Here is a 27,036-nt window from a genome sequence, read left to right on the forward strand (position 1 = left end):
GCCTCCCCATCACGTGGGTTACACGTTACGCTGAAGTCCGTGGTTTACGTTTACTCCCTGCAAGGGAGGAGCGGGTCTGCGGGAGGAAGCTGTACCTCTGAGGTACAGGGCAGAGCGGGAAACGGGCCAAGGCCCTTACTCCAAAAGAAGGGTGAGAAAGACGAAGAAATACGAAATGGCGAAGATGTGGGAATGTCACTTCTCAGGCGTAGTTGCGGTATGCTAGTTTACGTTTTGTGATTTTGGTCATGTTTAGGGTGACCAGATTTTCAAAATAAAAAACTGGGGTGGTAACGAACATAAAAGGAGGACTACCATGGCAGACCCTCTAGCTCCGCATCTTTGCATATGCTTGTGTAATATGTTCAACGTTGCTCTGATTACTTATCGGTAATCTTCATTACTCTAGTCCTACTCTTCCTCGTCACCATACTTAAACCATGAGGTCCCTGCCTCTGACACGGGACCTTCTTTTATTTCTTTTTATTTCTATAACTCCTCCCCCACACCCATGTCACTTAGTTTCATATTACCAAGCCGTAGCATGGGACCTTCCCCGCAGGGAGGGTGAGGGGGGGGCAGAACTGTGACGAGAAAGAGTAGGACTGGGAGTAATGAAGATTACCGGTAAGTAATCAGAGCACTACATCCACTCTTCCTCATCCCAGTTCTTACCTCATGAGGTATACCAAAACAACAAATGGGGAAAAGGTTCCAATGAGACACAGAGTCAAAACAGTGCAGAAACACACACCTTTAATAACTCCAAATTTACATCCCCACAAACAAAACTCCAACCCCGAAGGAACCAACCCCCGAGTGGGAGACATTCAACCTATAGTGGTTAATGAAGGTGCTCTGATCAGCCCAAGTGGCAGCTCTACATATCTCCTGTAGAGAAACCCCACTTGCATCGGCCCATGAGGCCGCCAAACCTCTGGTGGACCGCCCCAGAACGTGCGCAGGCACAGGCAGGCCAGAAGCCACATAGGCCATGGATACCACAACACGGATCCATCGGCTAATGGACACTACAGATGCCTTACGCCCAGCCCCAGCCGGGCCAAAAGTAACGAGAAGACTGTCAGAGTGGCGGAAAGGGGCAGTTCTAGCCAAATACTCCAACACCGCCCGTCGCACATCAATCTTATGCCAGGCCACTTCCTCTGGCGTTTGCGGATTTTGAAAAAAGGCAGGGAGAACCAGATCCTGAGAGGTGTGAAAACGAGAAACAACTTTAGGGAGAAACTTCGGATCACACCTCAGCACCACCGAGTCCGGCAGAACCCTCAGGAAAGGGGGGTGACATAACAGAGCCTCAATCTCTCCAAGCCTACGGTCAGAAGTTATGGCAATCAGAAAAGCAGTCTTCAGCGTCAGATGTTTCACATCAATCTCGGAAATGGACTCAAAGGGAGGCCCTTGAAGAAACTTTAAGACAAGAGGGAGATCCCAAGGAGGAAGCCCCTTATACGTGCAAGGACGGGAAGAAGAAAAACCCCTGAGCAACTTCCCCACCAACAGCTCCCCATCCAAGTGCCCATCAGAGTCCCCCAAAAGGAATTTTATGGAGGCCCACTGAGAGCGAAGCGTGGAAACCGCCAGGCCCTTGTCAAACCCATCCCGGAGGAATTGAAGGATAGCGGGGAGGCCAGAACGCAGGGGAGGTATCCCAGACCGCCCACACCAGTCCCGGAAATGGCTACAATGTCTGCCGTAAGCCTTCAGAGTGGAGGGTCTAAGAGCATTCATTATGGAATCTACCACAGGACCAGAAAACCCCTGAGATATCAGCCTAGCCCGTGCAATAACCACACTGCCCATTGTATCTGGCGGACTCCGAAACGCAGCTCCCTTAGAAGGGGACAAGGCCACTTCGGAACCAGCCAAGGCTCCTGGCACCGAAGCTCCAACAGAGAGGGGAACCAACTCCGGCAGGGCCAGAAAGGAGCCAACAAAAATACAGTCACCCTGGACACTCTGATGCGCTGAACCACCCGGGGCAGAAGAGGAATAGGTGGAAAAGCATAAAGGAGACCCTGAGGCCACTGCACAGAGAGGGCGTCCACCCCCCACGCACCCTCTGCCTGAAAACAAGAGCAGAAGAGGGGAAGTTTTTCTGAGGCTGGAGACGCAAACAGGTCCAGAATAGGGGTCCCGAAACTGACAGATTCTGCAAAAACCTGGGTCGACAGGACCAGTTCCACCGAGGAGGGAAACCGGAAGCTGAGAAGATCTGCCCGAACATTGTCCACCCCCCCTGATATGCGAAGCCACCAGGGACACCCGATGTGATTCCCCCCATGCACCTATCTGAGCTGCCAGGGCATTCAATGAGCGGCCAGTACCCCCTTGGTGGTTGAAGTAAGCCAAAGCTGTCGTATTGTCCGTCCGGACCAAAACTGCCCGGCCCACCAGCAACCTCCTGAAGTACACCAGAGCCCGGAGAATGGCACACAACTCTCGCCAATTGGATGTTCGATGGCTCTGTTCCGGATCCTCTCCTCACAACCCCTGAGCAGAGACGACCCCCAACGTAGCTCCCCAGCCCCTTCCACCGGCGTCGGTAGTAAGTGTGGTCACAGGAGGAATGATCAGGGACACCCCAGCCTGTAGTTTCGGAACCCCCAACCACCACTGCAGGGAGACCCGCAGCGCTGGGGACACCGGAATCAAAGCCTCGAAAGCTTGAGATGAAGGGAGCCAGTGGGAGAGAAGGTAAGACACCAGGGGGCGTAGATGAAGACGGGCCCAGGGAACTAGAAACACGCAAGAAGCCATGTGCCCCTGCAATTTCAGCAATAGGTGAGCTGGGACATACTGCTTCCTGAGAACCCTGCCCAGAACAGCCAGCAAGCGACGGACCCTCTCAAGGGACAGGAACACCCTCCCCATCCTGGTGCAAACCTGTGCCCCAATGAAAACTAGATCTTGAGAAGCATCCAGTTGAGACTTCTGCCAGTTCACCAAGAAACCCCAGTCCTGCAATGCCTGGCAGACCAATCGGAGATGAGACATGACAGTGTGCCGGCAGGACGCTTTGATCAACCAATCGTCCAGGTAGGGAAATATCTGAATGCCCCGTAGATGTAAGTGCGCCACCAGGGGAGCCACCAGCTTGGTGAATACTCTGGGGGCTGATTGCAGTCCGAACGGGAGCACCCTGAACTAAAAATGTCGGGATTCCACTGGAAAGCAGAAGAACTTTATGTGCCAGGGACGGAGAGCCACATGGTAATAAGCGTCCTGGAGATCCAGAGATGTCATCCAATCCCCCTTTAATAACATCGGAAGAATGTTCTGTAAAGTCTCCATTTTGAAGTGTTCTTTTTGGACGAAGCAGGTCAGGGCTTTGAGGTCCAGAATTAAACAGTACTTCCCCGAAGGTTTGGGGACCAGGAACACCCGCAAGTAGAACCCTTGACCCTGAACAGGGAGAGGAACGGGCATGATGGCCGCCTTCAACACTAATTCGGAGAGAGCGGCGTCCATGGCCAACCTCTTGAGCCGAGACCTGGGAACCACAGTCCGAACCATGCAATGCTGGACAGGGGGAGACAGGACATGCACTCGATAACCCCATTGTACTGTGTCCAGAACCCATGAGTCAGAACACCACCTTTCCCATACTGAAAAAAACTGCCGGAGCCGCCTGCCCTCCGTCAATTCCAAACTGTTAGGACTTGGGTGCCGGCCCAGGACGTGAAGAGCGTGGAGGACCCCGATTTCCCCCCCTAGCTCTCCGAAAACAATGTGATGAGGAGCCAGGAGAAGACCTGCTGGTCACTGGACCAGCACCAGAGGAAGACTTCTTGGCCGTTGAAGGAGGCTTGCGTCGAAGTTTGTCGCCATGTTTGTCTGCCCTAAAAACTTGTGCATCTTATCCTCAAGGCAATCACCAAAAAGGCTGGGCCCAGTGAAAGGAAGTTTCAGGGCAGCCGCCTTCTGAGACCCATCAGTCTTCCAGTCCCTCGGGTGCAAATGCCTCCGGGCAGGTACACCAGCCCCCATGGCCATGGCTGAACCACACACCCCATCAAAAGCCAGATCGGCCAAAAGCCCAACCTGTCTCTGCATGTCTGTAAGCAAAGGGGCACAATCCGAGCCTTCATTGACAGCCTTTTTTAACTTCCTGAAACCATTCAACACTGTTTCAGCTGTGTAGGGACCATAGATATTCGCCCGAAGGGCCAGATGCTCTCCTGCATGAACCTTCTTAAGCCCGGAATTAACTCGGCGGTCCACTGGATCCCGGACGGCCGCCTCCTCGGCCGACATAGAGGAACGACCCACCAGGCTGGCGAGGATATCGTCGATCTCAACTGGATCAGACAGCAAAGTCTCGCCCTTCAATGGGTAAAGTTTGGACATGAAGGGTGGCATTGCAATCTTCTCCGGGTCATGCCATTCCCGGAGGATTTTATCCCGGATATTGGAAACCAATGGCAACCCCTTCCTAGGTGTATGCCTATACTGGCGAATAGAAGGGTCGGCCCCCTCCACCGGTACCAGGGGCTCTGAAAAACCCATACAATCCCCAACTTGAGCAAGCACCTCCTCCACTCCCTCTCCGTCCAGATACTTCCCTTCAGCATCAGCCGAAGAGGAACAAGAAGAGGCCGATGACTCAGTGCCAGAAGAAGAGGAGGATGAGGAAGACAGATGCCTGCGCTTGTGTCCATGAGTATGTGTGCGACTCCCTCCATGATGCTTAAGTAGCTTCTTCAACTCCTTTTTGGTCAGGGAAAAACGCTTAGCCACATTCTTTCTCTTTCTGTATAACTCAGGAGAAGAGGAAGACGAAGAAGAAGACAGAACCAGATGCCTGCTCTTTGCAGAATGTTTTCCCATGTTGAATATGCCCAAAAACAGTGACCAAAGGAAGCCTGCTTCACCACCAAAGACCCCTGCACACTAAACCAAGGCACTACATACAAACAATTGCCAACGTGCCTCTCCCACATTCAAATAGAGGCCAGAAAGAACAACAACCAACAGGAATAATATCAATTTATTCCTATGGCAACACTGCTTGCAGCACCAGAGGCGGAGCCCACCCACCTCCGGAGCACGTGGATCAAACAAGAAAAAGGAGCCGCCAAGCCACGCACAGCCGCCCATGCAGCATGGCCATGCAACGGGAAAACATTCCCCCAAACTCCTTACATTAACCCGGGTCCGTTTTCCAAGAACCCGGGCCACGATACCCTGCGCTGGCCAAAGCCCGGCAGAAACCAGGCAAGGCAGCCTGACTCGACCGCGTCCCAATCCCCGCAGGGAACCCAGGAGTCTTGCCACACCTGAGGGAGCCGAAGGCCTCGCCACACAGCCCCACCACGGGGCCAGCATTCAGAGCTCCCTAGCGCCCCGCGCCGGGAAGAAAAAAACAAGCCCAACCTGCCAGAGGGAGGAAAAATTAAAACTAAGTGACGTGGGTGTGGGGGAGGAGTTATAGAAATAAAAGAAGGTCCTATGTCGGAGGCAGGGGCCTCATGAGGTAAGTACTGGGACGAGGAAGAGCGGAGGTAATGAACTGCTATCCTGCAAATGAGCTGCTTGTCATTAACAAAAGATCTTTTGCTTGGATTCTAAGTCTAGACGGAGGCAAGCATTATGCTTCATCTTCCACGTATTCCTGTCTCCAGCAGTTTCAACAATAAACAAACTTTCCATCTGGAGAAAATGTATCTTTTAATTTCATATTTTTTTTTTTTACTTTTTAAAACAACTACATTTCCCTTTTTGTCCCAGGCCAACTGTAGTCCCAATGACCTGACCACGTGACCTTAGTCCTTCCACTCCCTGTTCTCTCCCTCTCTTCTCTCCTGCTCTCCATGCAGATAAGTGGCTTTCATTCCTAGCTGCATAGCATATAAGTTTATAGCCAGCTAATGAATATGTTTCAGAGTCAGAATTGTCTGCGAGTAGCGCGCGCAATAGGCAAGGATTATGAGCCGGGGAAAGACAAGCGCACGCAGTAAATTCGTGAATTTATATAAAGTTTTTAATTCCGGAGGCGGCAGCCCCGTGCCACATTCTTGGCACGCCTGGGGCTTGCCGACCTCCGTCACATACTCGTGACAGTAACCCCCTCCTTTGGGGAGAAGGAGTTGCATTAGCGCAGGCGGCGCATTCTCTGAAAGGTAGCCCCCACCTTTGGGGAGGCAGAGCCTAGACTCGCTTACGTGGGCGGACACGGCGGGCAGAAAGAAGTAAGAGCCCATACCGCATTGGACAAGAGGAGCCGCCACCCTCGGGTGGGGGGGGGGCTTCCTCGCAAAGTAAGCACCGTCTAACAGTCAGTAAGCGTTTTCCCAACGGAGTAAGACAGTTTATCCCACCGTAAAGCGAAATAGACACGGGCAGAGTGCCTTTCACATACAGAGCAAGCATTAATACCAAAGCTCTCTACTCTCACAGCCAGTCGCATTCTGGTTAACAGGAGCCACAGAAAACAAAATACAGAAGCCTGCTCAGCAGGACATAAGGTGCAGCCTCAATCTACTTCACAGTGAGCCAGTGGATGTGCCACTACACTTGAGAAGGTACAGCAAGGCACTTTTTGGCACAAAACAGAATGGCAGAATATGAATGGAGCGAGGAGGAGCAAGAGGCAGCCTATTCTGAGGACCTGGCCTACAGCTTCAACTGGGGGACTCACTAATAGAGGCAGTGGCTCAAGGGGTAAGGCCCCTCTAAGAGAGACTGAAAACAATTGAGTCATACCTGAGCCAGCAAGAGATAAGCACCTTACCAAAAGAAAGCACGTCCACAAGGGTCACGTTAGAGGACCCACAGGGGTGTAAGAAGGCCCGGAAGAGAGAGAACCATTCTGACCCCTAGGCCATACAGACTGGGCAGAACTGAAGGCCCTTGGGGCAACCGACACGTTCAGAAAATTGCGAGATGCATTCATGCAAAAGTCGGGAGTGCCGAGCCTCAAGACCCCCTAGCCAGGGGAAGATAATATGGGCAATGAAGAGCAATTGTCCAAAGAGGAACCACAGGGTCCCCGAGATCCTCGCAAGAGGAAGATAACGGGGAGGAAGAGGAGGTACGACCTCCACCCAAGAAAAAGTTGAGGAAGCTCAACAACACAGAGGACGGAGATGGGACATTGGATATGTTCCAGCCAGAGGACATCCGAAACCCGAAGTCCTCAGAATGGCTGCCATCACCCAGAGTTACTAAATACATGACCCATAGATTACGTAAGGCCCTAGAGAAAGAGGTGAGACAGGATGAGGGCTGAGTGCCCTAAGCCTGAACTGCCAAGAAAAGTGGCAGAAGCACCAGAGCTAGATCCGAAGATGTTGGCCTTTGTGTCGAAGCCCACCAGAGATCCCAGAAAAGGAATTGACCGATCCTGGCGAAGACCTGGAGGTGTTCACGAACTGGACCGAAAGAGCAGTTTGCCTCCTGGGCAACGTTAATTGTGCCATCTCATTCGAGCGCAGAAGAGGACTGCTCCTCAAAAAAGACCCTAAGCGAGGAGATCTGGCGTCCTACGAGGCAGGCGAAGCCGCCCAAGGGCTGCTATTTGGTGAGACCTTTGGGAAGGAAATGGGGAGGTCCGTCAGAACCTACACCACCTTGGCGAAGACACAATCCTCAATAAAGAAAATATTTCTTGGAAGAGTTTTTTCTGGGACCGGTCGGTACCGAAGTCGGGCGACCGGTCGCTTCCAAACCATGAGGTAGTCTCAGAACAACAGGGCCCACTATTGGGAAAACAGGCAGCAGGATGCCTTCTTTCCCCCAAGAGGCCGTTTCCCAAGAGGAAGGCGAGGCAGAGGACAGGGAAGAGGACAGAACTTGCCCACAGGTGAGACATCACATATACCCGCCAGTGGGGGGGAGAACATTGAGATTCTGGGAGGACTGGCCCGCGCTTTCCAGTGACGCCTGGGTATTACAGTCAAAGGTCTGAAGTTAGAATTTACAGAGACACCCACACAAACCCCCCCCCTTATACTCAGCGCAAGCAGAGAAAGAGACGCTACACGCAGAGCTGCAAAGTCTGGCGAGCAGAAGAGCGATAGAGCCTTTCATTACACCCCGAGGTTCATAAGCAAAATGTTCCTGTTACACAGGAGGGACAAAGTACAGCCCGTAATACATTTGAGAGAAATGAACAGTTGGGTGGTCTACCACCATTTCAAGATGGAGGGAATCCACTAGCTCAGGGATACCCTCAGATAGGACGACTGGCTCACGACAGTCGATCTGAAAGATGCATACCTCACGATACCAATTCAAGAGTAATATCGCCCCTTTCTAGTGTTCGACTGATCATTTGCGACAATGCCGTTTGGACTAGCCTCAGCACCATGTTGTGAATCAAGAGAAGTCAGAAGTGATACCAGCGAAGAGGATAGAATTCCTAGGGTTCGTCATAGATACCAGGACGGCTACACTAGAATTGCCAGCCAGGAAAACGTGGGCTATAAAGAGAGAAATAAAGAATTGCCTCAGCAGAACCGTGATCTCCCTGCGGACGATAGCGAGAGTAGTGGGTCTACTAGCAGCATCGATCCAGGCTATATTCCCAGGGCCCTTACATTATCGAGCCCTTCAATGACTGGAGATAAAACACTTACAGCAGGGCTTACAATACCATCAGCTAGTAGCTCTAGAGCTAGAGTCGAAGACGGAACTGGGATGGTGGTTACAGAATATGGAAGCCTGGAATGGGAAGGCCATATTCGGGACCGGCCCGATCTGGTGATAGAATCAGGCGCCAGCAGAGCAGGCTGGGGAGCTCGCCGCAGAGTGCTAGAGGCAGGGGGCAAGTGGAGTTCGGAAGAACTCAAACTGCACATCAACTGGCTAGAACTATTAGCCGGGTCGTTTGCGATCAAGGCGTTTATGAAGGACAAAGTAAATTTGTGTATCCTGCTGAAAATGGACAACATATCAGCACTCGGATACATCAATCATTTAGGAGGGACGAAGTCCAAATTATTAGCGGAACTAGCCAAGGACTTCTGCCTAGAGTCAGGCACATCACTAGTAATGGAATATCTCCCAGGTTCGCTGAATTTAGTAGCCGACTGGAACTCCAGATATCTAGCAGACTCCAGCAACTGGATGCTGGACAAAGAGATCTTTCAGCAGATAGAAGAGATATGGGTACCAACACATACAGATCTGTTTGCGTCCAGACTGAACGCTCAAAAGAGCAAGTACTTCAGCTGGAGACTGGAACCGAAAGCAGCGGGGGTAGATGCATTTCTGCAAGACTGGAGAGGAGAGATGCATTACGCCTTCCCGCCATTCGTTATGATGAACAGAGTGCTAACAAAAGTGCGCAGGGAGAGAGCGACAATGATAATAGTGGTCCCGATATGGAAATCGCAAGTATGGTTACCAAACGTTGATGGAACTAGTGACCGATTACCTGAGAATACTACCACCAGGAGACAGTCTTCTCATGGATCCAGTTGGGTCATATCATCCTCTGAGAGTGAGAGGGACTCTCCTGCTGATGGCGTGCAGGATAGCAGGAGACGCTGGAATCTCCCTGGGATTTCGGCACAGGCTGCTAGCCTCATTGCGGATTCGTGGGCACCATCGACTAGAAGGAGCTACGACGCAGCTTGGAGTAGATGGTCACAGTGGTGCAAAAGGAGTCTTCATCCCGTTTCAGCCCGTTTAGTAGAGATACTAAACTTCTTGTCAGAACTACTTCAAGACGGGAAGACTTGTAGAACAATTGTGGTATACAGATCAGCAGGCCATATACCTATAGAAGGGTTGCCTGTAGGAGAGAACGTAGCAGTAATCCAACTGCTTAAAGGAATAAGATTTAGGAGACTGCCACAACCAAAGTATGACTCATGATGGGATGTTTCAGTAGTCCTGAAACTATTGGCCAGCTGGCCAGGGAACAGGTACCTGTCCTTGAAGCAACTGTCAGGGAAACTGGCAATGCTGTTATGCCTAGTGTCATGTAGAAGAGTAGCAGGTGTCAGGGCCTTAGATGTAAATGGGAAAGTGTACGGACCCGAAGGAGTAACTTTTACTCTAGCCAGGAAAACAAAGACAGATTCAGCGACAATAGTCTACCCATACCTGCAGGAACACCCAAAGTGGTGCGTAGCAGCCTGCATAAAAGAATATGAGCATTTGACAGCAGAAATAAGGCCGACGGGGACGATGCAATTGCTTAGCGCGCATAGAAAATCCTACAAAGCAGTAGCGGCAGCCACCATAGCAAGATGGGTCAGAGAAGTTATGCAATTGGCAGGAATAAATATGGCTAAGTTTGGAGCGCATTCTGTTAGCGCGTGCGCTATCACAGGGCGCGATGTTGCAAGATATCCTTCGAGCAGCCGACAGGGCCAGTGACACTACCTTTAGAACTTATTTTAAGCCTGTACATTCAGCTGCTGAGACAGTGATGACAAGCCTTGAACAAGCATAATGCTCGCCTCAGTCTTGCCATAGAATGAAGATTACCCCTGCTAATAGCGCGGGGAGTCTTGATTTTATTAAAGACAAGGAGACGAGCATTACTTTCTCGACCTAGATACACAGGAGAGTTATTGTTGATTTATAACAATGTACTCATGATAGTTTTCTCCCAGAATAGGGTGTGTATCCGCCTTCCTAACATGGTCTGATGTATCTTTCATTAGGAGATGACCAGAAGAACAGTTGAGCCAGATTGTTGAGAAAGACAAGCTGTTGAGATCAAGACCACCAGTTATAGTGCCGAAGAATTGCAGAACAGGACAGTGGAAAAAACAGAAACCACGTTTGGACTAGTTGAGAGTTCAGTTCGAGTTGGATTACTGTTAAAAAAGCAGTCAAGAAGAGGGCGAGAACAGGAAGTGGAAGGACTAAGGTCACATGGTCCGGACATTGGGACTACAGTTGGCCTGGGACAAAAGGGAAAGTTAGTTTTGTCGTTTTTGGTTTAAAAAAAGTTTTAAAAAAAGATACATTTTATTTAGAAATAGAAAGACACTCTGCGACTGAGGACTAAGTTGATCCTACTTGTGAGTTATTGCATCACCTGTTATTTATCATTATTAAATTTGACAGGCTAATAGACCGGCTCAATTAATTGATGAATCATTTTTTAACATGGCATTAAGAAATGGAAGTGGGTTTCTAAATAGTACCTCTCATTTGATTATCTATAGGTAATTGGAGAATGGTCACCAGTAACACGTGTGTTCATTGGGGACCAATCTGGATGTGGGCTCGCTTCTTGGAGCGGATAGAGACAATATTGCCTTTGGAGCATGCGGCAAGCCAGTTTGTTGGAGGTTAAAGTGTAGCTCTGCCACTTCCATTCAGCAACTCTGCACTTGCGTTTCAGAGATGCTAGATCAGAGTCATACCAGCCGTTGTTCTTGAAGGTTGTCCATGATTTAATCGAATCTGAAATGTCAGACGGAGAAAAAAACGAGTAATTTGAATTAGAATGACTTTGTTTTTTTCTCCCTCTGAAATTTCTGGTAACGCTCACCCCCTTACTTACCTTCTGGTGGCACACTTCACTGTGTGCCGCCGACTCCTCCATCCCTCTGCGACGCTGGTTTCCTTCGCTTACGTGCTTGGGAACCAGCAACCCAGGGTCCTTATTTTGTTTTTTTTTGTTTTCAACTTTATTTTTTACAGAGCAGGTGACAGCACCACAACCCCTGATGGGATTGTAGTGAACAAGGGTGCAGGGTAGACCCCAGCTCCCCCTTTTCACTATAATAGCACCGAATGGGATATTTATTCGTCATTTTCAGCTGTTCGAAATTTAAACAAATATCCCATTCAGATTTCTTTTTCTCATTTTCTTTCTACAAATTCTGTTCTTGGAGGCAGGTTTTTGGATGGATCCTCATGACAGTGGCAATGTCAAGGGTGTTAGAGATAGATAGGTGCAAGTTAGCAAGGACAGAGTCAGAGGGGGAGCCTGAGGCAGGAGTGGGAAGGGGGGGGGGTGAAGGTGGAAGCAAAAACAGCGACTGACACTTGCTTCATTGGTCGGATGGCGGCGAAGGAGGCTGTCAGTGCTGTTGGGGGTGGGCTTGAATAGAGGGCCAAGGGGCCCCAGGCAGGAGGAAAAGAGAGAGTTATGTTATGTTAATCCAGCTTGTAAAGCACACGGTCACCCGAAGGTATAATGGCGCTGGGGTGAGAGGATCCTAATGAAGCCACAGAGAGCTAGAAGAGAAAATGTTTAATGGCCTTCCTGAACGCTAAGTAGCTATGAATTTTCTTTATAGTCATCGGAAGGCCATTCCACAAAACTGAGGCAGCCACAGAGAAGGCACGTCCTCCAACCCTGGTCTGTTTATTACCGGGCACCATTAGGAGGTCAGCCGAGGCAGAGCGGAGGGACGGAAGAGGTACATATGGCGAGAATTTCTCCTGAAGATATTCAGCTCCTTGGCCATGTAAGGCCTGGTGCACAATGAATAGTGACATAAACATGATGAATTGGTTTACCGGAAGCCAATGCAGGGCTCGAAGTGCTGGAGATATATGGACTCCTAAAGGGGAGCCAGTGGCATCCCGAGCGGCCAGGTTTTGAAGCCCTTGAAGCCAACAGATGACTCCCTTGGGTTGACTCAAGAAGAGGGAGTTACAATAATCCAGCCATGAGATCACCAAGGCCGCCACTACCGGAGGACGCAGAGGGGCAGGTATCATAGGGAGAACCTTTCTAAGTGTCTTGAGTTGAAAGTGACCCACTTGACATACAGCTTTAACTTGCTTGTCCATAGACAATGAGGCAGATAGTATAACCCCAAGGTTTTTCACCTTGTCTACCGCGGTGGGCAGGGGACCTAGGGAGGGAGGCCAGAATGAAGACACCCAAAGTGAGGGATCAGGAGAACAACCCACCACCATCACCTCAGTTTTGTCCTCATTCAGTTTGAGCCAATTGTGGTCCATCCATTCTCCCACAGCCGCCAGATATCCCCGCAGGCAAGACGACATCTCAGCTCGATCAAGATCCAACCGGATCAGGATCTGAGTGTCGTTTGCATATGAGTAACATCTGATGCCATAGGAGCGAATGAGACACACAAGGGCCCAGATGTATATATTGGGCAGAATGGGAGACAAAGAGGAGCCTTTTGGGACACCATAGCTGAGGCGACAAGGGACAGAGAGAAAAGGGGGCATAGAGATGGGTATGGGTGCGATTCGCCAGAAAAGAGGTGAACCAGGCAAGCACCTGCCCAGATATACCCAGCTGGGCAAGGCGAGACAGCAGGATGGAGTGGTCAACCGTGTCGAAAGCTGCTGATAGATCTAATAGTATCAGAGCTCCCACTCCACCTGTGTCCACCAGCCTGGTCATATCATCCTGAACGGCGACCAGCACACTCTCTGTGGCTCTGCCTGTATGAAACACTGATTGAGCAGGATCGAGCAAGCAGGAAGATTCAAGAAATGTGGAAAGTAGGGGTGACACCAGTGATTCTAGCAGTTTAGCCAAGTAAGGTAGAAGAGAAATAGGGCGGAAATTGGACAAAGTACCAGGGTCAACAGATGTTTTTTTTCAGAAGCAGAATCACTCTAGCGGCCTTTAATTCCTAAGGTACTAACCCTGTTTGGTAGGAATTATTAATCGCTGCTGTGATAACAGTAAGAAGGGCCGGCGTCATTTGCTTCATCACAGCTAGCGGGATAGCGTCTCAGGGGGAGCAAGATTTGATTTTAAGTATAGCCGTTAACACCAATTCCTCAGTGAACATAGGAAACACTGACCACCCTGTAGGCCTAACAGGATCCATAACCGGTGGGAGGTGTTTATCTAGAGAGTTGGAAGTGGTCAGAGACGACGTGATGTTTAGATGGATAGTGTTGATTTTAGTAATAAAATACTGGGACAAAGCGTCACACAGTTCCTGAGTAGGGTTAACTTTGGGAGAGAGTTTTTCTGTCGATCAGTGAATTTACTGCCATAAACGCGAGCTCTGGATTGGCCCAGGGAGGATTAAATAGTTTTGGCAATAAAGGCTGCTTTGGCAGTTTTGATGGCTGCTGAATATTCTTTAGAACAGGCCCTATAGAATAACATTTGGATCGGGTCATAGGCTTTGCGCCATTGTCTCTCTGTTTGTCGAAGTTTAAGCCGTGCAGCTTTAAATTGGTCAGAAAACCAGGGTTCTGATGGTAGTCTATGTGGTTGTATCCATCGAAGGGGGGCGACCATAATGGCAGCTTCCACAAATACCTGGGATAGAGCGGATAGTGACATAGGAGAATCAGACATGCATTTAGTATTGATATCGGAGGCCATTCTCTGGGCATCAACGGCGCCACAAGCGTTGTCAGATTTTAGCTACAGGAGCCTTAGGCAGCCGCCCTGATACCTCCAGCGAACCGGATACCAGTCGATGGTCCGACCATAGTACTGGTTCCGTGGACACTGCTGACAGTATCATTTTATTAGCAAAAATCAGATCTATGGTATTACCTAGTCTATGTGTAGCAGTAGTAACATGTTGATGTAGATCTAAATCGTGCAGGCTGTCAAAAAACAATTTAAGTACAGGTGGTATAGGCTGATTAAATTTAATATTGAAGTCTCCCAAAACAATCAAATGCTTGTGCTGTATTTGCAATTGAGCTATCAGATCAGGGAAAGCTTCAAGGAACTTGCCTGGGGGGCCATGAGGGCAGTATATTAGTAGTAGGTGATAGGTCCTAGTGGGTGAAACAATGCACCTAACTAGGAGGGCTTCCATCATCAAGTTGTGGGGACAATTCAACTGAGTGACAGTAAATTCATCCTTATAAATAAATGCAATCCCGCCTCCCCGATGGGTGTGCGGGGGGGAGTGCGGTCCATATGGGTAATAAGATAGCCTGGAGGGATTGCTTGAACCAAAGAGGGCCCAGAAGTGGCTTGCAGCCACGTCTCAGTGAGACATAGAATGGCTGGACGTCGGTCAGATATCAAACAGTAAACTTCCTCTGCGTGCGTGGGAAGAGATTGCGTGTTGAGGAGCAACAAGGACAAGAGTTTGGGCCTTTTTGCTATGGCTGATGTAGCTTGGGGCAGAGGAGCTAGTCCTGGCGGGGCTACATTGATGGGGAGATCGTGGCGGGCTGCAGGGAATAAAGGCACAGGCGGCCGTAGCTGCATGAGGTTAGTCCTGGAGTAATATATCCGCCCAAGCGCCTTGGCACGGACGAGCACAGACGGACTTGCCTTAAGCGCGCCTTTGGCGGGCTGACGGCGTGCCCGCTGCACCCGTCCCCTGCGCGGGCGATTGCCTACACATATTAATAGTGGTTGTGCCAGGGGAGAGAGCAGTAAGCCCGCCCCTCGGTAAAGCAAAATAGGACTCTCCTCGAATGCGGTTAAAAAAAATAGCCCACTAAGAAGATGTGAAGCACTTACAAGGCAGCAGTTGTTAAAAATGAAACACAATGTTTAAAAATACATTAAATACAATGAAATATCCCAGGAGGCCCCCAGAGTGGCTTTATAATGGTAGCTTGCTCAAGCAACCTCACCTCTCTGAGAGTGCTCAAACCAGGAGGGGGGGGAGGTGGCTGTGACCAGATCAGAGATGGGGATGTCACCAGGAATTAGGGTGTCCAGAGTGTGTCCGGCTGAGTGGGTCTGGCCGGAAGTAAGCATAGTGAGATGGAAGAGGGAGTCACAGAGGGCACAAAACTGTGAGGTGGATGAATCAAGGGAGTTGAGGTGGGTATTGAAGTCACCAAGGAGGAGGAGTTTGGAAGAACAGATTGAGAGGGAGGAGACAAGGTCAGCCAATTCAGAGTGGAACAGGGAGATAGGGCCAGGGTGCCTGTAGATGGTGGCGAGGATAAGAGAGCGAGAGAAGGCGAGGCCCCAAGTCTAGAGACAAGGCATTCAAAAGAGGGGCAGAATTGAGTAGGTAGGATGAAGCAGGTACCCCCTCAGGGAAGATGAGTGCCACTCTCCACCTCCAGGCCTGTTGGGTCTTGGTTTGGAGAGGATTTTGTAGCCCTCCGGAAGGAGTGTGTCAAGAGCAGTGACAGAGCTGGCATTGAACCACATCTTGGTAAGAGCAAGGACGTCTAGGTTAAAGTCTTTGAGAAGGAGACCAATGTCTGGGGTATGTTTGACAGCAGAGCGAGCATTCAGAGTAGCTACGTGAAGCTGGATACCACCTTTGAAGGTTTTCCCAGGGGGGTTACTGGGGTGTGGTAGTGATGTGGAGAGGAGACGAAGAAGGAAGAGTAGCCGAAGAAGGGAGGACGTTTATGAGAGAGGGCAGGCAGCGATCGAGAAGTAGAAGTGTAGGTTGAGAACCTTGTGGCATGATCGTGCGTGCCATTGCGATACATTAATGATGCACCTAGAGATTGAGAAGTATGCAATGAGTACTTCCCACCTAGTTTCACCATTAATGGGTGAGGAGGAGACAGGGGAGAGAGTGGAGACTAGATGGTAGGCCCATAAGTCAGGGGAGGGAACAGAGAAGATGATGCCAGTAATAGTGTGCCTAAAAGTAGCATTGACGTATGTGTCAGCAATAGGTAGGCCTGGGTTAGAGTTCAGGAGAGCTTTTTTCACCTTTTTTTTCCAGACTTTGTGAGGGAGGTAGGATAGGTAGTAAAGTAGCAGTTGGAATAGATTGGGGGAGATAGAGATTGCCATGTGAGTAGAGGAGGAGAGAGAGAGAGAGAGAGAGAGAGAATAGAAGGGGAGCTACACAATGCACAGGAACTCACCAGGTGGCCTAGCAGCCAGGCAAGGACCAGAAGAAGGTAGTGTGCAATGGAAGGCAATCAATGCACATGTTTAAAAAGCACACCTAAATTCGAATTACCAATAAGCCACAGTAATGCAGCAAAAAATGGGGAATGCACAGATTTAAAAGCACACCTAAAATTGAATTTTGACAAAGCCACTAAGAAAGCAGCAGAAAGTGGTTGATGTGTGAGTTTGAGGCACAGCAAGATACATAACCAAGTGCTGCAGAAATTGCAGTTAATCTTGCGAGGACGGGAGGTTTGATTCAACCAAGCAATCACAGGGAGGGGACACAGGGGAGGGCGATCTGGGGTGCTTACCGGTTCAATGCAAAAATCAGATTTTCCATAGTCCATGAATTCAGGGGTCACTGCCAGATTGTTTTTTGATGCGCGTGGCCTGGGTAAAGTCAATGGAGCGGTGGCATGGAGAGGGGGCACCCTCCAGCGCCGGACAGGGCCAGACCATGGCCTTTGTGTGTGCCTCAGAGTGGGCCGGCATTCGCCAGCTGGGTCCCTTGATTGGGCATAGGTGCGTGATGTTATGGCCAATCACTGTGGAAGATGGTGAGGCAGGGCAGGCACTCTGGTGCTTGCCTCAGGCGGCAGCCATGTTTACAAATTGGAGCTCGGCTTTGCGAGAATAACAAAGGCAGAGAAGCAAACTTGTTGCATTGTTACGCAGGCTGATCTGGCAGTTAACAGTTATGAAGAGCACTCGCTGCTCTGAAACACAATGAAAGTACTTGCCAGCACACAATGCTCACCAGGGCTTACCTTATGCAGGCGGATGAGAGCGCTGCTCAATGCAGCCAGGTGCTGATGAAAAAAGATCACTGCTGTTTTCTCTGGGCTGGCGGCATGCTGAATGAACAAAAGACTGCCGAATTGACAAAATGACTGTGCAAGCATATTAAGAGAGGGAGAAAACCTGGCAGGAGAGTACACCAGGTATCCTGACAAGACAAAGAACAGCGGACAAAGAGTTTTTTGTGTCAGTTGTGTTGTTGGGCAAGAGAAAACTATGCAACTGATATCCTTGAACCTAATGCAGAGTGCAGAGAAATCCTGACGAAGGGACCCACCCTCTGGAACAAGGAACTCTGACTTCGTGAAACCTTTGTTTTGAAGTTATGTGTTTTCTTTTGAACACTTATATACAACTCAAGGCCAAACACATTACCCCTTTTCACCTTAGAGTACGTTTATTTCAATGTCAGGGTCAGAATAGAACTTTGGACACAGGACAGTTTTGCTTTGGACATTCGGACATCGACGGATGTTTAGTTTTGCTTTTAGGCAGGGAAACGCCTCTAGAGCAGGGACAGAGAGGCCTTTCCAATAAGTCTTTGACCAAAACTATGACTCACTTGTGTCTGTGTTCCATTCCTGACTCCTCACAGAGCACTAGAAATATTTTGGGACTTCACTCAAACAAACTTGTCTTTTCTTTGTACTCATCATTAGCAAATGGACTATAACCACTTTTAATGCATATTAAAGATTTGTTAGTGTAAAGATATTTGCACAGATGCCTCACACAGAGAGAGCTAAATGTGTTGATGTGGAAGGCTACAGTTTCATGCCTTTCTTAAATGGATGTTCAGCAATAAATAGAGTCCTGTGTGGATAGGGCAGTGACATCTTTGCATAAGGGCAAAAGAAACAAATGTCCTGGGGTACATCTCTTTGGAGGGTCCACCACATGACTGCCAGTTCAAAGCATTGTTACCCACATTTTTTCACAAAAATAATAAGTTTATATATTGTACAGGGCAATGATGTGGCTCCCACCTCCAGCCTGCTGTGGCTGTTTTCAACAAGTACACTTCAATCAAATCCATTTAGCGTGTACTGTGTTGTGTTCAGTGTAGAAACATGTTTTTCTCACTATGGCACAAGTGTTTTCCCTTCTTTGATGTTATGTTATTGTGCATTTGTATTGCGCCTTATATACCATTGGTATGATCTCAAAGCGCCGTGGGTTGGGCGCCCTCAGGGACCATAGTCAAGGTTAGTGGAGAGAGTAGGGTAGTAAATAGTGCTTGGGTGCACTCATTATGTGTGCAGCCAGTGTGGTTTACGTGGTGTGTAGGTTCATTCAATTGCTAGGCACAGTGGTTGTGTGAGATCAGTAGAATGTGTGCAGCAAGGCCGTTGACCTCAGAGTTTGCATTCTGGAGGTAGTGGAGCTTTTGTATGAGACTACATGTGCAGCTAGGCTGATTTCTTCTTTTTGTGTGGTATAGCTGCATGCTAAAGAGTTTTGAGGTGTTCATGGAGGTGTGTAGGTATGTGTATGTGTACGGCTAGGGGCCGAAGATGATCGAGGGGTATAGATGCATTCTATAGTTTGTTGGTGTAGAGGAGAGGTTAAGCGTATCATTATGAGTGAGTGTATGTGCGGATTAGTGGGAGACCCCTATTTCAGATTACCGTAGAGGAGAGAGTGAGCATATCGGTATGTGTGAGTCTGTGCGGATTGATGGAAGACCCCTATTTCAGATTATCTTCCAGTGCCCTCTGAGTTGACCTTATCTATTCTACAGGTTCGGAGCAATGGTTCTCCGAGAGAGATTCTCAGTCTAGCACATAGTTTGTTCTGATTATTTGTATTTATTACATTTATGGAGCGCTTTAATCCAAAGCACTTTTACATTACAACAACTGGATACATAGAATAATTGGAAGCATAAATGCAAAACATGAAACAAACCATCAAAACAATATATAAAACAATTCACCTAGAACAGTAAAAAAGAAAACAGGAGAGAGGAAGCGTAAGAGAGAGGTGAAGAGGTTAACAGGCTGTGGAAGGAGAAAGATGAGATTTCAAAGAGGAACGGAAGGAGGGGTATGAGGAAATGGAGCGGATATACAGAGGGAGAGAGTTCCAATGTAGGGTGGCAAGGAGCTAAAAGGATCGGAAACGGTAAAGGACACAAGGAGGTGGGGGAACAGTGAGGAGGAAAAGATCAGCAGATCGGAGGGGGCGAGAGGGAGAATAGAAATGGAGGAGAGAGGAAAGGTAGGGAGGGGCAAGGTTGTGAAGGGATTTAAAGACGAGACAAAGGAAGTTAAATTTAAGTTGAGAGTAGAAAGGAAGCCAACCAAGATGAGAGAGTGAAGAAGGAATGGAGGCATGGGGAGAGAGAAGGCAGAGGGTACGGATGGCAGAATGATGGATTTGAGGGGAGCAAGATGAGCAGCAGGGAGGCCAAAGAGAAGAGTGGAGCAATAGAAAAGACGAGAGAAGAGGAGGGAAGTGATTAAGCATTTGGTTGCGTCAAAAGTAAGAGAGGACCAGATTTTATGTATATTGAAGAGGTGGTAGCGGCAAGCACAGGAGGTAAGAGAAATATGGTGGGTAAAGGAAAGGGAGGAATCGAGGTGGAGACCAAGTTTGCGGGCATGGTCAGAGATGGGGAGATTTGAAGGGGGAAGATAATGAAAGGAGGGGGAGTAGGAGGGGAAGGCGAGGTAGTGGGAAATAATAAGACTTCAGTCTTATCAGTGTTGAGAGAGAGAAAGTGGGAAGACCTCCAGTTTTTTATAGCAGTGAGACATGAAGAAAGATTGTGGTGGATGTCATATGTGAAAGATGAGAAAGATAGGAAGAGCTGGGTGTCATCAGCATAGAAATGGTGAGAGATACCGAAAGAAGAGATGATGGTGGCAAGGAGGGCAGTGTAAAGAGAGAAAATGAAAGGGCCTACTACAGAGCCTTCGGGGACACCAAAGTCCAAGGGGAGAGTAGGGGAGGTACGACCACCCCAAGAGACAAAGAAGGAACGGTTAGAGAGGTAAGAAGAGTGCCAATCAAGAACATAGCCATTGAAACCAAAGGAGGAAAGAGTGTTGAGTAGTAAGGGTTGATCAACAGTATCAAAGGCAGCAGAGAGGTCAAGGAGCACGAGGACAGGTGATTGCTTAGAGTAGCGAGTGGTAAGGAGTGAGTTGAGAACAGAGGTGAGGGCAGTTTCAGAGGAGTGCTTAGGGCGGAACCCAGATTGAGAAGGGGGAGAAGAGAGAGATTGGAAACAAAAGCTAATAGTTGAGAGTAGACTAAGCAGTGGTCGAAGTGAGCGGGAGCAGTCGGGAGCGGTGCTCCTCTACTTGTTTAAATGACCTTTTACAGCTCCTATACTTTTATTTTAAAAAGAAACCGTTCTGGAATGGTTTCGTTTTAAAATAAGTGTAGGAAGAAGTTGAAATCTTCTCTTTCAGTGCACTGAACGTTCCCTTAAACAGCAGGTGCAAGTGGTTGGGGGGTGTATTGTGTGCGGGAGGGGTCGTCGCAATGGGGTTTGTGGGGAGTGGGTGCAGGCCAGCAGGTAACATAGTTCCACTGCTTCTTTTCGTACACTTCGCCCACTGAGTCTAACCGTTCGAGAAGCTTAGAAAGGAATGGGAGAAGAGAGATAAGGCGAAAGTTGGAGGCAAGGAGGGGGTTAGCAGAGGTTTTTTTCAGAATAGGGATGATAGTCGTGTGTTTGAAAGCAGAAAGCAAGGAGGCAGAGGAGAGGCAGATGTTGAAAGAGGTGAGGTAAGGAATGAGAAGAGGGTAGATTTCTGAAATAAGAGGGGTGGGGAGTGGGTCGGAGGGGACATCAGTAGGGTGAGTTTTGGATAGGAGGAGAGAAACATCAGAAGGAGTAACGGGAGAAATTAGAAATGTAAGAAGTAGGAGTGGGGAAAGGAGGGGGAGGAGGAGAGCGAAGAATGAGAGCGAAGAATGTTTTGCCGTAGAGTGAGTATTTTGGAAGAGAAGAAGTTTGCAAAATCAGAGGGAGAGAGAGGAGATGTAGTAGAAGGGTCAGCGGTAGGCGGGGAGAGAAGACGAGATAGGGTCTGAAAGATGCGACCCGGCTCGAGTTTCTTTCCCTGCTTGGCAGTGTCATCCGTGTAGTTGCCCTATTCCTAATCTTTAATGGGTTAAGCAAATTGCAGGTCTATGGTCCTCCCTATGTCTCATTGAGTGTGCCATTGTATATTGTAAGATACCTTCTCGTTGTACAGTTACCAGTTCTGTTATATCGAATTTACGAGTCATAGCTAGATATGATGAGTAGTGTAAAGTGGACCCAGGGACCAGCAACAGCCACTATGGTCATCCCAGTGTCTTGTTGGGTCCGTAGATTGCTTATAGGATAACACCTTGTCAGTGGGCATTTACATCAGTTCTATTCTGTCCTACATACGGGTACATTGTATGGAAGGCATGGTATCAAACAGTAAAAGACACAAGTGATCACAGTTCAAGGGTGTTTAATGAAGTTCATTTGGGTTTGAAAAGCACCTATCTAATCCTAAATCTAAACATGGGAGCAAGCTACGGCCATCAAATAATAATAACGTAGTCCTAGTGGAGTCTGTCAAAATAAAAAGGGCCTATACTAATAAACCTATTGCCAATCGTTACTTCTAAATACAAATAGTGTGGGAAACAATGTTATGCAAAAGAAAAGTTTTCAAGAAATGATATGTCAGGATATTCAAGCAGGTGGCTTCCCTTCCTCATGTTTTCAGCAAGGGGACAAGGTGGCACACTCGAGCTTAGCACACTATGGCTTTTATAGCACAAGGATGCAGTTCAAAATCGTAACATCAGGGCCTTCTGTGCCAAAGTCTCTTTGCCATTCAAAGTCTCTTATTTCAGAGGGCCTGATGCAACACGACAGACATTAAAGTTCCTTTCTTCTTAGGATTTCGGATGATTTACTGTTTACCCTGGGTCCGCCTCCGCCAGGCTTAGACCCACTTTAACACAAAACCTTCAATTGGTCTCCCTCCGCTGGGCTTGGACCATATTTATCTGCTTTTCCAAACTTTCTCTACTTCTATCAAAATTGAAGACCTTCGACTGTGCGCAGGATTTTGCTCGACCCATCGCAGGACCACTTGAATTCACAATTACTCATTCTCTTCTTAATCTAACCTTTTCCTCACTTTTGCTTTTGCCACTTCTCAGCTGGATACCTTACAGATCCTTCGATTGAGCACCCACGCAATGCCGGACCGGAGGTATTGTATCTTGCTTTTAAAGTTCAATCGCTCATCAGCAGTTCAACTTTACTTGCGTCTCTTATCACACGCGTTTTAACAATGTTCGTTCCAGCGCTCGCCATACAATGTTGCCACCTGCAACCTTGGCCTCAACACAGACCGGTCTTGCATCGGTCTCCCCAACTCACCGGCTATGTTGATATCACTGATGCTGCTTTGTTCTTGGAGCAAAGGACGGTACCACGGCTGCTGGCGCTTCTCCTCGCCTTGATTATTGACGCAGGAGGGCCCTGAGTATCTCAGACATACAATGCAGGATTCTTCAGCCTGGTTTCCTGGTGTTAAGCTTTCTATTCTCGAGGTTTCTGGAAAGTAACGGTTCATTGTCGAAAAGATCAAGGGAACTTCCCTCCTTGCGATCCCCTTCTGTTTTGCCGTCTTTCTACTCTCGTTCAGCTGCCGTCTCGAAACTGCTGTTTCCTCGTGTGCTTTGCCTAGCTCAGAGTGTGCTCATCCGTTTGGGGAAGCTTAATGGAAGTCAAGTGTGTGTGATGGTCAGTAATTGCCTGACCTCGCCTGACCATTGTATTTGGATACTTCAGGTATACTGCTCGGGTGTTCGTCTGTTTTCTCTCATAGTGGGCTGTCCGTGTTAAAGTGTTCACGTTGTAAAAGGGGGGGGGGGTAGAGTTCCTAAATATCCTGGTAAGATGCAATTAAAGGTGGGTTACAAGGAAGGGGATACCGTGTCTCACCATCCGGTGTCCCACTCCCTGAAGACCCCTCACCTAGGTGATCCACCCCCAGGAACTGGATCCAAAAGGGATGGCTGTGTCCTGGCCACCTGGATGACAGATGCATGGGGACTAATGTGTGAGACGACTTCTGCTTTCTCACAACATCCTAAATATGAAGACTGCTATTCGGTGAGCCTGAAGGTCAAGCAACAGATCAGGCTGTGAAGTAAGTGGTGTGTCTGAACCGGCACAGTGATATGTAGCGGTGGGTTAGAGTGTTCCTGAGTATTGATGACAGGCGGCAGCACCTCATGTCACTTGCAGGAGCTTGCCTTACCCGAGTCCTCGCCTGATTCAGAGCATATCCCCTTGAGGCGGAAAAGAGTCAGTCCATTGCTGAAGCTTGGTTAAAAGTGTCAGTGGCCCATTTTGCGGGTCCCGGGTAATTGTTTATAGCGGGTGGATGGGTATTCCTGTCGTAGTTTATAGTTTGAATTGCTGAATTATATTGTATCATTGTCCCTTCCAAGAGCTAAGAGGGCTAGGAAGCTCATCTGATAGGAGAGTGTAGTGCATATCTGGAAGAGAAAAAAGAGCAAGTCCCACCCAAGCATAGTTGATACTGCGCCCCGGGTTAAGGCGTTCATGGCATCAATTCCCAGGCAGATCAGGATAGCATGCCTTGATCAGAGACCACCTTGTCTAATCTTCACAATTCTATCTAGATGGGACGCATGGTTATTCTTTGCAAATCTATCTAAATGTGATGCATGGCTAATAGTCACAATTCTATGTAAATGTGACACATTGCTAATCTTCATAATATGTCTGTTGTAACACATTTCCTGTCCCCAAAATGCATTTGGGCGCAACCCATTTAATTTCACGGAAAATACGTCTAAATCCTGCATGACGTCTGCCCACCAGTACACATGTAGGTGCAACACATTTCCTTCCACAATTCAGTACAATGGCTAACTATGAAGTGTATCACAATGATTCACTATGGTGGGTTCCACAATTAAACATGGAGGCCAACTATATCAGTACCGTTTACAGAGTAGTTATAGTGGCTTTGTTTCTGGAGAACAGTAATGGTTGTGCTTCTTGCCTGTATTGTCTTCTGATGGCTAGTTACAGGGCGTGGCAAGGTGCAACACAAATTAGTTATGGTGCGGAACATAATGACTAACTATGAGGCGCAGCGCAGTTATACCTCAGAGCGCAGCAGGGGGATATAACAAAGCTATACCAACAGTTGGGTAAAGTATGGCTACTGTATCTAATTTAGGCTCCATCTAGAGTACTGCTATTTTACATACTTATGCTGACTGACAAAAAAGCTACCTTACTCAATTAGGCTTGATAACAGGTAATAAGAGTAGTGCAGGCTTTCTGGAGTAGGTTATTGGCTGTACTTCTCACCCACACCACACTTACCTTACACGTCGCTGTAGGTTGTCTGCGTCAGGCATCCCAGGGGAACATGGCCAAACACAGAGTAGAGCTGCCCTTTGCCTCTGGCCCTTAGCCGAGGGCTGCCCTGGGAGGACTGGTGAAGAATGGTGTTTTACTCTCTGTTTGTAAAGGTGTTCTTATAACCATATACAATAAAAAAAGAAGGGTGTTTCCTGGTCGTGCGACCAAGGACACAAGCCAATCAGAGGGTGTGAAAGCAGGCTGCGGCCTATGGATTACTAACTGCAAGCCAGGGAAAACTACAAACAAAGGACAGGCACCCCTGACTCCCACAGCCAATTGCTATTAACATGAGAGGGTATAGGAAAAGGGAACATGCACAAACAAAGGACTACACCCCCCAAGGCAGTCTTCTCTAGAAGTTGAACCAGAAAAAAAAAACGATTTGTGAAATCCACTTACAACACAGATAAAACCTCCCAAAAAGACCCCAAACAGGCTGGAACCATCTTACCAGGTGCTTGCTGTACAGGATGCCTATGGATTACTAACTTCAAGCCAGGGAAAACTACAGACAAAGCCTTTGAGGTGAATATATTGATCATGTGCAGTAAGCAAAGTTCAAATACATATTGATATATGGTCTTGTGACTCTTGCACAGTAGAGGGCTCACTCTGTTATATACTTAGCAGAGATCAGTGTTCCCATGCCTGATCACAGTACACAATTCAGGCAAAGCCAAGTCAGACTTTCCTCCCTTAAAGGCTGATTGATTGTGTTTATACTTTGACAGATAGAGCTAGTTTTAATAAGTAGCATAAAACAAGTATCATGCAGGTCTGCAGCCAAAGGAGGGTTGTGAAAACGGTCATCCAGTGCCAATGTAGAGCATGAAGTGTTGGTCGACTAAGTTGATTAAGTAGCTAAATTTGAGAATGTGGAACAATTCTTCATTGAAGAACAAAGGCATTGAAACACAAGATTACACATAGCGACAGTGGCAAGCAGCTCGTAAAGTATGCTTGGCAAGGATGAAATATTTTAGGGTACCTGCTTGATGCTGTTGGAAGCCTCATGAGTTGTGCCCCTGCAAATGAAATTGTCTGAGGCGTCAACGCCCATAGTTGCTACTTTTGATGGATTGGTTAAGTTAAAATAAATGCTATTAGTTTCCTATTTTAAAAGGGGAATAAATAAACATTTCCAATGTAGAATGTGTGCTTTGCATCTCCCACTGTTCAATAGCAGGTGTTGGCATGTGTGGCTTTGATGAAAATGTGCCACTGGAGGAAACAGGATTTTATACCCTTGGAGTACTGGAGGACTTGGAATGATATTGGCCACGCAAAGGGAAAAGTCAAAGCTGCAATGATGCATGAAATATAAAACAACTGGTGGTATTCACAATGGATACTTTTTCTAGCAACAATGTATGAGAACATGATGAATAGATACTGGTTTCATTACTTCAATGCCTCACAGCTGGTGAACCAGCGGTAGAAAAATAAATGCAATCTGTAACTGGTAAAGGTCTGCATCACTTGGTAATTGATGCTTTGGCTTCAGGGCTTTTTGATAATGATTGGAAAATATGCGATAGAAATTGAATTATTATGAACAAGTAAGTGCATAATATCTTTAGGGGGTTGTGAAGGCTAAGTTAGATACACTAACTGGTGTTATTAAAATAATGTAATTCCCTTCCAAAGATATCTTGTCTACAGGTATGCCTGTGTCACGGTATTACGCTTCTAACCAAAGAATTCTTCAGTAACCATTGTGTGACAGTCCTTCTCAATGGACAACATCTAATGGTGATCATGCTGGAGTCTGACACTGTGAAATGCATATAAAGAGCAGGCCAAGGTTTGAAGATTTTTTTAAAAAAATGCATCACAACTTGCCGTCAGAGTTATCGGACTAAAGCCTGAAAATTCTATCTCTTCCTTCTGTTTTACAGATAATTTAATTTGGACTTTACTTGGAAATGCGATGAAGCATACCACAAAGACTGACATTTGGAATATGAAGCAATGTTTTCTCTGAGACACTGTTACCAACACATCACAGACCTTTTTGCATTAGACTTTTGCTATTTACAACATCGTTGTTTGATACTATAAAGCATGGTATAAAATGACCCCATGTTTTTTTTAA

General features: G+C 47.8%; 1 long non-coding RNA gene across 1 annotated transcript; it reads left to right on the forward strand.

The window, feature by feature from the left end:
- Nucleotides 1-28: 28 nt before the first annotated feature.
- On the forward strand, nucleotides 29-27,036 carry LOC138515932 (uncharacterized). The gene is made up of 2 exons (XR_011282183.1): nucleotides 29-151; nucleotides 26,840-27,036. It is a non-coding gene; the product is annotated as an uncharacterized lncRNA (long non-coding RNA).

This window comes from Ambystoma mexicanum, chromosome 6q (assembly GCF_040938575.1).
Source record: "Ambystoma mexicanum isolate Mex_15411 chromosome 6q, UKY_AmexF1_1, whole genome shotgun sequence".
Lineage (NCBI taxonomy): Eukaryota > Metazoa > Chordata > Amphibia > Caudata > Ambystomatidae > Ambystoma > Ambystoma mexicanum.